At 39.7% G+C, this 13422-nt stretch overlaps 1 pseudogene; it reads left to right on the forward strand.

The window, feature by feature from the left end:
- Positions 1–8679: 8679 nt before the first annotated feature.
- On the forward strand, positions 8680–11321 carry LOC112322993 (coatomer subunit gamma-1-like; annotated as a pseudogene).
- The last annotated feature ends 2101 nt before the right edge of the window (positions 11322–13422 follow it).

Below are 13422 nucleotides of genomic sequence, written 5' to 3' on the forward strand. Positions count from 1 at the left end.
AAAGAAATGTGCCTTTTTGATTCATGAATTAGGGGACCAAAGTAACACTGACAAATATTAGGATTCCTATAGGAAAGGAGCAATAAACACACCAGGGACAGGGGGATTGACCTGGGATCCCCAAACCAGACATAGTCTTGAAGACACTCTGGAAGGAAATAGATTCCTAACACCTTAAATGTTGATGCCAAGTAAAAGCCATTGTGGGTTAGATTAGAATCTGGGTGCCTTAGCCTAATATCCTGTATAGATAAAGAGTAAACCCAGAACCTGGGAAACCTGCATGGGGACATCTAAGAAAGGGAACAGAGAAAAGGACTAGAGAAAACAGACTTAGCACTACTAATATTTCAGTAAATAATAATTATGTAACACTTTTAGCAATGTCTAGCAGATGTTCTATCTTTATGTGTAAGGGATGCTGTCAAGAGCATCTCTCACAAAAGCGTCTTTCAAAATCGTGGAGACTTACCCTTCCCCAAAATGGGTGCACATGTGGACACACTGAGGTTGTGGCAATAAATTGAGAAGCTGTAAGCATAAATCAGGGAAAACCTAAACCAGTCAGATTAGAGCTAGGAGTGGAAGAGAGAAGATGCAGAAAGATCATGCAGGAGGCATCAGAACCAGTCAAAAAAATATTGACGTCTTGTGCCATGTCCTCAGGGAGTCAGGGATGACTCATGAAATACTCTCTCTTTTACCTACATAGAATTAGTGGAATTCAAAGCCTTCCTGAGAACAGAGGCACGGCTCAGTCTCTCCAGGTGCATTCAAGCACTCTTATAAAATGTTAAAGTAATTCTAAACCATTAGGAAGAAAAGAGCCACAAAAATAAATCCTTTCCAATTCCTTTGGTCTCAGAACTCAATAATTGCCAAAAAAATGCTCAGCTCAAATATGTACAGGACTCTCTCAATCATGGCTCCTCATTTTTTCCAGTTCCCCAAATCCAGGCTGATGCTGTTTTCCTGCAGGTTACTCCAGACACCTTCTGTATGTTTTTCAGGTCTCTGCTGTACTTACCTCATACAAAAAAGGCAGTGGAAATCTTCTGAGAGGTAAGATATAAAGGAAAATGATCTGTTAGTAATTAAAAATACTCGGTAAACTGCCTACTTAGACTGTCTCCTATGGATGTGAATGGCATTCATGTCTTTTTAAGTTCAAGTGCTGTTGATGCAATGATGCTTTGAAAGGTCCCTCACTGGGTGACTCACTACTTTCATCTTTATACTGAGTTCATCATTATTCCACACATACATTATATTTACTCTCAACAATTACTACTTGGTCCTGTGGAATAATAAGTATATTATGTTCTGGAAGCTTACTAGTCTGGATTTGAATGTTCACCAGTCTGCATTCAAATCCAGATGGCATCATTCACTGAGCCTCAGCTTCTTCACTGTGAATTAGGGCTATTGTTAGCTTAGAAATGGTTGAGAGGATGAAATAAAGTGATGCCACTAAAGTGCTTGGGAAATAATAAGTTGTGGTGGTGTCAGTTGCAATAATAATTATTATTACAATTACACTTTACACCAGGTAGAATTTTTCTTCTGTTCGAACCTATTTGTGTCTTACTATTCCTTTAAGGTATAGCTTAAGTTCCCCTTTTCCCAATTATTTTACTACTTACTACATTCATACCCTAACTTACACATTCCATGAATCAAATAATTTCAACATCTAATAATATACTGTTATCTATAAATTACTTCATTAAAATATTACTTTCCTGTAACTAGATAATTAGTGGATTTCAGGAAAAACTTATGACTTTGTATTATATATATTATATATATTTGGATTCCTTACAACTTGCCCTGAGTAAGGCATACCATAATTATTTAATAAATCTGGGCTGATTGAATGTATTATTCTTTCATCTATAAAGCGATCACTGCCCAAGCATTGCTATTAATAATAAATTTAAAAGGTCTTATTATTAACTTTCATAAATTCAGATTACCTCAGGCCATCACCCTATTAGAATTATTGAGAAGTTTCATGTTTATTTCAAGAAACATAATTCTCTGACAATAGATTGTAGACTTGAGTATATCCTGGCAACATATAGCAAACGTCTATATCATTGTTCCTATAATTTCCATGTAACTGACCATAAATATGAGGAAAATAAGGGAAAAACTGTCTACAACAGCCCTAGAAGGCAAAGTTATTCTTGTGCAAAACTTGAGGAATTTCTGCTTGATAAAGTGCCAAAAGAATTCACATTTCTTTTCTATTAAAGAGCAGTGTACTTAGTAATTAATTAGGGATAATTATGTTACCACCTCACTGACACCTTTAATTTGGAGAGGGAAAACAGACAATAGTGTTGTCCCAATCAACTAGCAGGAAACTACCATATTTTGCTGTGTATAATGTACACCCACATTTTTGTGCATGTTATACATGTGATTATTATTCCCATTATTATACCTATGGCATATAATCATTATACCCATGTATAATATTCATCCTTATTTTTCCCTCAAAAAATTTGGACAGAAAAAGTAATGTGTTATACCTGGCAAAATATGGTAGCTAGAAAGCTAGACTTCCTTGGAAATAGTGCCTTGCAATTAACAGAAAGTTCTACCTTTGTAGAAGAACTTCTTCCCAGAGGGAATAATCATCAAGGGGATGACAGAGAGAAAACTGAATCATCAAGTCCAGGCCTCTTCTGCTATGAGCTGATGTCTGCATTGGCTAAGAAACAAGGGCTGGAATGCATCTTTCTCAGGAATCCACTCCATTAAGCCAAGAGCTTCTGTCTGGATCCTGTGGTCACAGCAAGTATAAAGTGAGTGCTGTAGAATAGGTCCTAAATGTTTGTGGGTGTAGCAAAAAATTGGCTGGCAGAGCATGGGGACTTCATTGGAATAATCACTCCTCTCAGAAAAATAGAGAAAAATCACAATGCCTGTAAAATGATAAACAACTTAAGGGGAAAATGCTTGTAAAGAGTTGGGGAAACAGTCTGACAAGTATTTCCTAGAGCTAGTAAGAGGAGTTTAGCATATGTATTTTATATGTTTTATGGCTTTTATATGTTTATAAGATGATTCAAGAGGGTAGAGTAACTAAGAGATCAGAGTAAGCAATTCTAAAGGAAGAATAATCTGAGATCATGAAAATTGCACAGAAATATAATCTTATTTGTCAAATTGAGAAGCAGTGAAGAGCAGGTAGATAATATAGAAGAATTTATAGTTCTGTCAAGTGACAACCTTGACCATGGTTAGAGAAGAGATGAGATATGTGAATGGCAGATGCAGGATCTCCCATAACCTGCAAGAGTTTCAGCAAGGCACTCCTGAACAGATTTGAGGCCATGATTCATCAGTTGCCCAAACAACACTTTCTAGGTAAAAAATAATAATAATAATAATAATGCTGGTGTCCCAAGTTAGCAATCACCATGCACCAAGAAATGTTAAAGAATAAAGAGGTACTAGAATGCAAGCTTTCCTGTTTTTGAATGTTCAAATGAAAAGAAAACAACCGAACCTAAAAAACAAAAACTAAGAAAACAACTAGAACAGGAACAGAATACAGAAATGGAGATCACATGGAGGGTTATCAGTGGGGAGGAGGGGGGGAGAATAGGGGGAAAAGGTACAGAAATAAGAAGCATAATAGGTATGCACAATTTAGATAGGAGGAGGTTAAGAATAGTCTAGGAAATGGAGAAGCCAAAAATCTTACATGTTCCATGGACACAAACTAAGAGGGGGGATGCTGGAGGCAGGGGAGGTGATGCAGGGAGGAAGGGAGAAAGGGGAGAAAAAAATTGGGACAACTGTAACAGCATAATCAATAAAATATACTTTAAAAAAGAAAATCATATAAAGCCAAACTTAAAGCAAATGATGATGAGGATGATAATAATAACAATTAATAAAGGCTGAATTATTTCCTTGCACCACTAAATATCAAAAATAAGCAATATATATTCACATGATTGGAAGGAAAGTGATTGTGACCAAGTCATTGTATGGTCAACCATGTTTCTCATATCTGGGAGAAAGAAGATGATTTTAAGCATTCAAGATTATGAAAGATAGGACATGCATGCTCCATATGGAAGGAGTTATGGAAACATAATTTATCACTCTGAAATGAAGACAAATAAAGAACTCATGAATTGAGAATAATTACGGATCAAATGCAGAGTTGACAATAAATAGTAGCCTTTAAGTGAATATGCCAATATTTATTCTAGAAATCAAATGCCTGCTACTGAATAATTTAATATTTTTATTTTATCAACATGTAATATCAACAAGGACTAGAAGTGCTATAATAGGAGGTAAAAGAGGTGGGAATGCATCTTGAGCCAGCTAAGAGTTATATATCAGAATGACTGTAATCCGTGGTGGTACCTATTGAGAATATGCCAGCTCGACTACAGTTGATATAGAATATTAAGGCAATTAGAATTAAAATAAAAAAGCAGTTTTGGAAACATCAATGTGTTAAGAAGTATCTTGTCTTATGAAATGTTATATGAAAATATAAAACTATGCCCTGGTTGGGTAGCTCAGTTGGTTGGAATGTCAACCCAATACACATGAAGGTTGTGGGTTCAATCCCTGGTCAGGGAACATGCAGGAATCATCCAATGAGTGCATAGGTTGGTGGAACAACAAACCAATGTTTCTCTCTCTCTAAAATCAATCAATCAAAAAAAAAATTAAAGAAAATATAAAGCTATGATAATTAAAGCTGACTGGCACTGGCAAATATAAATAAAAAGGAAAATTTAAAAATGCAGAAACCATGGTAATAATTTAGTATACATGAATTTTCATCATTCATTGAAAAATGGACCATTAAAATTGAATATTGAGTCAATTTTTCAGCATTTGTGGTTAAACAAGAATCTCTAAAGCAAAATGAAAACCCAGAAAGCCTTTTAGTATTATCTTATAACATAAAATACATTCCACATAAAAATGTAAGTATAAAAAATCATAAATGTTGTTGGAGAAACAGTTGGAAAGGATTGCTACTATCTTGTTGCAGAGAATACCTTTCCAAGTATGACCAACAGCAAAATTACATGAGAATTAATTTCTAAATTTGACAAGAGAAAAATTTAAAGCAAAATTAAAAGACAATTATAGCAAATTAGGAGTACTTTCTGAGTATATCCCCGAGGAAATAATAATATTCTTAATAGATGAACAGCATTTGAAAATCAAAAGTAATAATGAAGCAAAAAAATAAATTGATCACTCTTCCATATTAGTGGGCCCTTCCCTGTCTCTGTAAATTCCTTTATCATTCCAGCCTTTTAAATCCTCCAAAGCCCTGTGATAGCATGCTCGTCGCTGATTAACGGTCAGCTTCTTGTAAGCACGGTTCTTGCCTACCTTCTGTACCTCTACATCCCAAACCCTGGCTACAAGGCCCGAATTATTACGTGAGTGTTACTGTTGAAGAACATGAACAAGAGCTTATTAGTCAGTACATAGAGATGATGATTAAATTAATGTAAAAGTTATATTTCAGTAGAAATCAAGATGCATATTAAAAATAAGATTAAAATAATAAATGACAATGCTCACAGTTGGTAAAGATAGAGCAAATGAATGAGCACTTTTCTACCATTAATGGGAATGAAAATCGGAGTCCTTTCCACTGTCTTGAAGCCTGGGGAGGCTGCTGGCCACAGGACTCTGAAACAACAAATACATCTGGTGGTCCAAGGCCATTTTTGCCGGCTGTAAGCGGGGTCTCCAGAACCAGAGGGAGCATGCAACTGTTCTTAAAATCAAAGGTGTTTATGCTCGAGATGAAACTGAATTCAGCCTAGACAAGAGATGGACTAATGTGTACAGAGCAAAGAACAACACAGGGTTGCCTGGTGCCAAACCGAACAAAACCAGAGTCAGCTAGGAAGGTAACTCCAACTCCTGGAAACCGTGCCATGGCTCGTGCCAAATTCCAAAGCAAGCTTCTTGCTAAGGCCATTGGGCACAGAATTCGTGCAATGCTCTGTATCCGTCAAGACTCAAACTTATTGAAAAGTAAATAAAAGTGGATGTGAAAAAAAATGCTGCAACTTTTCTAGATGTAAGCTGTAAATGTGTATTGAAAGACTAATATGAATGCTCATTGACCCAGTAATGGTACTTGGAATATTTATGAAGAACTAATCATAATAATATTTTGAGATTTTTCTTATTAAAATGTTTACATCATCCCAACATTGTTTGTAAGGGAGAAAAAGAGATCATTTAAATGTTCAACATTAGGTCATCAGTTAAATAAAATGAGCTGTGTTAATTGAACAGAATATTCAGTTCTCAGTATGAGTTTGTGGAAGGATGTTTAATGGCATGTAATGTTTTTCAAGATTTTTTTAAAAAATGTGGATGATACCCTGTAATGGGGCAAACCTCATTATCCAACAGAAATGCATAATGAACAACTTTAATGTAATGATGAAAATGTTTGCAAATTGCCTAGTGTGATAATAAAACTAAGGTACAAAAGAGACCCACAGGCCCTGAACTGAAATGAATGATACTGAATTGGCGTGTCATTCATTTGTATTTTTTTAAGTATGTTTTATATCCTTTAGGACAATTGTTTCTCTCAGGTAAGTTAAACATTCCCCCTGCATTTTTAATTTGAACAATTGATTTAGTTAGAAGGAAGAGCAACTCATGTTTCAATAATGAGTTCTGGATAAATCTTTTCCAAGAGGAGGCCCTTCCCAAGGGCCAAGGCTGGAAAGTTGTTTCTTTTTCAGTTGATGAGCAAGGGGCAGTTTCAGAACATTTGTCTTGGAGACCCAGCATTAATACTACCTAAGCAGCCTACCCACCCCACGCGTCCCACCGCAAGAGAGAGGCTTATGAAGCCCCGAGAGACAGAGGATTTATTTACTTTCTTACCTACTTACAGCCATCAGTATTTTTGTTGGTCCTTTCTAGCCTCTGATCTAGCTTTTGTTTTGTTTTCCTAGTGACAGAATCTGCGTTCTTTAGCAAGGAAACAAGGAAGAAATATACATCATTATTTGTTAAAATACACATATTTTCCCAACATGCCCCCTTCTTCCTCTCCTGGCAAATCCTGTCTACCACTGTCCAATGAAGTCATCTTTCAAAGCTTGTGGTTGTTGTTTTCTTCCTTTAAACACACATATCAGAGAAAAATTACTGTAGATTCACATTATTTTAAACAATTTATGAGAAAGTCTGGCTGGCTATATTTCCCAGTAGAAAGGATTGGGCCATTTTTATAAATGATTTATTATTGTTTCCTTCTGTAGGCACCAATAAACAAGACAGAAAAATCAAAGTTAATTAAGTTAAAAGTAATCAAGTTTTTTTCTTAAAAGCACATATATGTATATATTTATATACAATTGCATTTTATGCGTGGTTAAGTTTGTATACTCTACATGCATATGTATGAATATGGATCGGTGACGTCCTTTTTAAGAAGGTTTTTTTTCACTCATATTTGAAGATGTGGCTATAAAAGGTACTAAATGGAAAAGAGGAGAAAGCATGCCAACAAGCAAGCTGATGGGAGACATCTGAAAGAAATTAGACAAATTTTCAGGAGTACTTTTCCATTCCATCCCTGTGCCCCTGGCTAGCATGTTCTTTGTACACTGGATTCCAGCTTCAGAGAAGCTGCCAAACACGCAGGACCAGTGATGGGCCTCATGTCTCCTTCATTGATCAGATACAGCCGGAGAGACTGGTGCCAGGCCCCCTGCCGAGACTGTGTGTATGCCACTGATTGTAATGACTTTGTATGTACACACACACGCACACATTATTTGCTTGTTTTTTTGTTAAGGGGGGAGGAAGGTAGGGGAGAGATTATTAAGATTTTCTAGATATAAACACCCTTGAATCAATCACAGGACGCAAGTACAGGGCTTGTTAAGAATAGTACAGCCTATAAACTCAAAATTTGTTTTCAGACAGACTATACATCCTGTTTGAGTGTGTCTTTATCACTCCACTCCCCACCTCCAGCAGTCAATCCGGCCACTTCATCAGACCACCTAACATGATTCCCAGTAAAACCAGGCATTGCTCACAAGTAATACCATTAACACTTGCTTCTCTGAGGTGTTTGCAGTCTAGAAAGGCTCTGTACCTGCTGTTTGCCCACATAAAGATACAAGATTTTTAACTTTGCTCAGCTCTGCCATTCATAGTAGAGCGTGGGCCCTTCCAAATTCTATTTCCTGGACACTCTTGCCAACTTGCTTCAGGTCAGCTTTTGCCCTGGGTAGCACTGGTGGGAGATTGTAGAACAGGAAGAAGAGGAAATAATGTAGTTTCTTCTCTGTAGTGGCTGGTGGCCAATCAGAGAGTTGCTGTATTCTCTTTGTGACCCCAGCTATCTCATGACATCACCACCTTCCCAGCTTCCACCTCTTGCAGGTGGCTCCAGGTTCTAGGGTCTGGTAACCTTTCTCCTTTCAGTGTCTGATCAGACCTATGAGTGGTGATAGTATCTTCCTCTTGCTAATATCTGGGTCACCTTATCATCTCCTTTCATCTAATATCCTTTCAGCTATTACAGCACCCTAATAGCTAACCCTCAATATTATTTTTTTCTATTTTAACTGGTGGTAGCCACACCAGTCCAGTACAAGGCTGCTGCTCTGTGCCCCCATCAATACCACGATGCTGAAGGAGTTCAACAAGGAAGACAAAGAATTATGTGGAGGCTCCATCCAATTCCAGCACCTTGAGAAGAGTGCAGTACTCCAGGAGGCCCATTTATTTAATGAAATTCCCATCAACCCTCTGAAGTGTGCCCACATTCTCACCAAGATACTTTACCTCAGGGATCCCCAACTTCTGGGCCATGGACTGGTACCATTCCAGGCCTGTTAGGAACTGGGCTACACAGCAGGATGTGAGCTTGAATGTAATGCACTTGAATCATCCTGAAACCATCCCCCCAATCCCAGTCCATGGAAAAATTGTCTTCCATGAAACTGGTCCCTGGTGCCAAAAGGTTTGGGGATTGCTGCTTACCTCAAAAACGAAGGGAGCACCTGAGGACCACTGAAGCAACTGAGGCCTTTTCGCCATGACCAAACTTTCAGTCCAACAATCCCACCCTCCATTGGATGTGCTACTTAAGTGTCAAGAAGATGCCCTGCATCTCAGAGGATGTCATCATCATCACCAGTAGCCTGACAAAGGACATGACTGGGAAAAAAGACAACCCCCAGGGCCTGGCCATGTGAGCTTTCTATCAGATCACTGACAGCACCGTGCTGAGTCTACTGAATGTGACACGATGGTTCAATACCTTACACTGGGGATCCTATACCATGTGACTGTCTAGGTGTCAATAAGAAGATTAGCAATTTCACCCAACCTGGCCTCAAGTCCCCTTGCATGATGATCCAAGGGGCCAGCTAACAATGGGAGGAGGAGGACAACAGCCATGACAGCCCACTCTTGGACACCATCAAGAGCTGCTTGCACAAGCATGAGATGTTCTCCAAGGCCACCTCAGCCATCATCAGTCTGCCATGCTGCAGTGCCTAAGAGCTAGCCCTGGCTGTGTTGGTGCTTCAGTTTGTCTGCAGCTCATGCAAGGCTACTCTCCACTATGCCACTGTCTGTACCCTCAATAAGGTTGCCATGAAGCATCCATAAGCAGTGACAGCCTGTCATCTGAACCTAGAGAACCTGGTCACAAATTTGAATCACAGCATTGCCACACTGACCATCGCCACCCTCCTCAAGACTGGCCGCAAGAGCAGCATCAACCTTCTCATAAAGTAGATCTCCTCTTGTATGTTGGAGATCTCAGATGAATTCAAGGTGGTGGTTGTCCAGGCCATCAGTGCCCTGTGTCAGAAGTATCCTCACAAACATGGTGTGCTAATGAACTTCCTGTTTACCATTCTGTGGAAAGAGTGGTATTGAGTATAAATGGGCCATTGTGGACTGCATTATCAGCATCACTGAGGAGAACTCAGAGAACAAGGAGGAAGGACTGTCACACCTGTCATTGAGGACAGTGAGTTCACTGTGCCGTCTACTCACATCCTGCATCTCCTGGGCCAGGAGAGGCCCAAGACCAAAAACCCTCCAAGTACATTCACTTCATCTATAATCAAGTGGCCTTGGAGCATGAGGAGATCCTCTAGGCAGGTGCTGTGAATTCTCTGGCCAAGCTTGGAGCTCACAATGAAGAGATGTTACCCAGTATTTTGTTGTTGTTGAAGAGGTAGAGGTGTGTGAGGGAAGTTGACAGTGAAGTCATGGACCAAGCCTCCTTCTATCTCAGTGGCCTAGACCACAAGTAGAAGCACAAGGCCCCAGTGCAGACTATATCATAAATAGATTGACCGTGTCTAGCCCTGTTTATGAGAGGGCTATGCAGCAGTACGCTCTAGAACCATCAGAAAAACATTTTGCCCTTAAGTCTGTGCCCCTGGCCACCACACCCATGGCAGAGCAAAGAACAGAAAGCACCCCATCATAGCAGCCAAGCAGCCTGGGAAGGTGGCAGATGCCAACAGGAGATCTTCCAGGAGCAGCAGGCTGCAGTGCCAGAGTTCCATGGGTTAGGGCCCCTCTGCCAGTCCTTGCCTGAGCTCGCTGCCCTCACTGAGTCAGAGAAACAGTATGTCATCCATTGCACCAAACACGTCTTCACTGATCACATGGTGTTCCGTTTTGACTGCATGGATACGCTCCATGACCAGACCTCGGAGAATGTCACAGTGCAAATGGGGACCACTGAGGCCTGTGAGGTGCTCTGTTACATGCCTGCCTAGAGCTGAACCTACAACCAGCCTGGGGCCTGCTTCATGCGGGTGGCAGTGCCTGAGAAAGACCCCCACAGCTGTAGCCTGCACATTCAGCTGTAGGATGAAGCTGACTGTCAAGGAATGTGACCCCACACCTGGAGAGATGGATGATGAAGACTGTGAGGATGAATATGTGCTGGGAGATCTGGAAGTCACTGTAGCTGATCATATCCAAAAGATGATGAAGCTGCTGAGGTAGGGGGTGATTTTGAGAAGGAAGAAACATTCACCTTGTCTACCACCAAAACAGTTGAAGAGGCTGTGGGAAATACTGTAAAATTCCTGGAAAGGCACCCTTGTGAGAGGTCAGACAAAGTGCTGGGTAACAAGAACACCCACATGTACTACCCCCGGCTGGTGTGTTCTGGGGTGGTCATGACATCCTGGAATGCACCCTGGCTGCTGCTTTTAGACACAATTACAATGCAGGTCTCACCTAGAAATTCATAGGAGCTGCCAGTAGACATCACCTTGGCATCTGTGGGCTGAGGCCAGCCTGCATAAGCCCACTCTGACCCTTTCCCCATAACGCTACTGCAGAAGTCACACCTTTTTCCGGTACCCAGTAGAAACTTCTTCCTAAGCCCCTGTGTTCAAAAACAATGAGGAATCATAGGGATTTTTTTTTAATTTAACCTTTGCCCCAGGACTGTTAGGAGGTAATTTTTTTTTTTTAAGGATGATTTTAGCTTATCCTAGAACTTGCTGCCCCACTTGCCAGGGAAGGACATTGCAAATTAATAACATGCTTGCATCTCCTCTTGAATTTATCCTCACAGAAACCAGCTCATCCCTATAAATGAATCAGCATGTATTTATTGAGAAGTAAATTTTTTTTCTTTAAAATTTTGTTTTTCCCTATTTAACTACCTGGGGTAGATTCCATTTTCCTTACTTGACCCTGACTGACCCAAAGGAATGTCATGTCATCTCAGTGCGTAGGAGTCAGCTTGCACTAAGGAATCGGAACTTCTTCACTCATCATAGTGGTCCGTGACAACATCAGGGTTTGTCACTGTGTGTTCCAGCTCATAGCCCTCACCCCACAATGCTCCCTGGCTTCCTATCACTTTGATAAGATATTTGGGAAAGTGCATGAGATTTGAAGTAGGCCAGTTCTGAACTGCATGCCCTGAGCAAATTTCTCCTCATCTCAATTTTCTGCCCTCAAAATATAAAATATTACATGCCCTGATAATAATAGATGTGGAATCACTTTGCTAATTGCACAACTCTATTTAATAAAGAGGCGCATAGGTGCTTTACAAATCTGCCTACATGTACATGTTAGAATATTTCATATATTTATCAGGAAAGAAAATCCATTCAAGGTATCTGAAGAACAATTTGTGGGAGGTTTGGTGCCTGACTTAGTTCTGAGGTAACTCAAAATAGACAAGTGATCTACTCAGCCTATAAACAGGCTGCTCTTGACTAAATGGATAAGACAGAAAGATTCTTTTTTTGTCTAACATAAGATTCTGGGTTATACCCAGTGTAATTTGCACTTGGTAGGTTTTAGTTCAACTAGATGGCCAAGAACTCTAAAACAAGTAAACAAGATCACATTTCTCTGAGGGTCTTTCTACCTCTTAAGAAAACATTATATGAAAAGGAACTCCCCCCAAAACAAAACAAAACAAAACTGTAATTATCTTCTGAAGGGTGGGCTTCCCCCACTAGGAGAGCGTTCTAGGAACCCATCTGTATCAGTGCACCAGCTGGCATTATTGGGAGAGGCTGCATTTGGCTTCACTCAATTTTTCTGAGGACTCTTTCAGTGTGTTTGCCCATTTTATGGTGGGTGATTTATGATCACACTTGCCCTACTGCACTAAGTGATCAGCAATTTTTGACTAAAAATGGCATGACCCCTATGCCCCACCCTCCCTATTCAACCCATCTTGCCCCAAGCAAACTTTTTGTTAATGTTGTTTCCCTGGATGAAAAAGTCCTCAAAGGAAATGTTTTGCTGATGTGGACAAGGTGAAACAAAAAACGGCAGAAGCACTACAAGGCATCAAAACCAATGAGTTCAAAAACTGTTTTGATTTGTTGATTAGGTTCCAACAAGCAAGCAAAACACAATCAGAGACTTTGAAATTAAGAACAACTGACAGTAACCAGAGGGGATGTGGGAGGAGAAAATAGGGGAAAAGGGGGAAGGGTTTTCAGGAACATGTATAAAGGACACATGGACAAAGCCAAAGGGGCTAGGATCAAGGGTGGGAGGCACAGGTGAGTGGAGTGGGCAGAGGGGGGAGTGGTTGGGGGGAAATGTAGACAACTGTACTTGAACAACAATAAAAAAATGTGGAAAAAAGTGTTTTGAGCAGGGGAAAAAGATCTCAATAGTTATATCAAATGGAGAGTACTTTGAAGGTGACTGAAGTTTAAACATTTAAGAATAAATACATAATTGTTTATAAATAAATTCTGGTTTTATTTGCCCCCCCCCATATACAATGAAGCTGAATTCATAAAAATAAACCTTTAAATAGATGACAGAAAATTAATAGTCTGGTATATAAGTCAGCTAATGTTGCAATAATGCCTTGGAAGAAAGCACTCCAAAACTCAGTGGCTTACA

Source organism: Desmodus rotundus, chromosome 10 (genome assembly GCF_022682495.2).
Source record: "Desmodus rotundus isolate HL8 chromosome 10, HLdesRot8A.1, whole genome shotgun sequence".
NCBI lineage: Eukaryota > Metazoa > Chordata > Mammalia > Chiroptera > Phyllostomidae > Desmodus > Desmodus rotundus.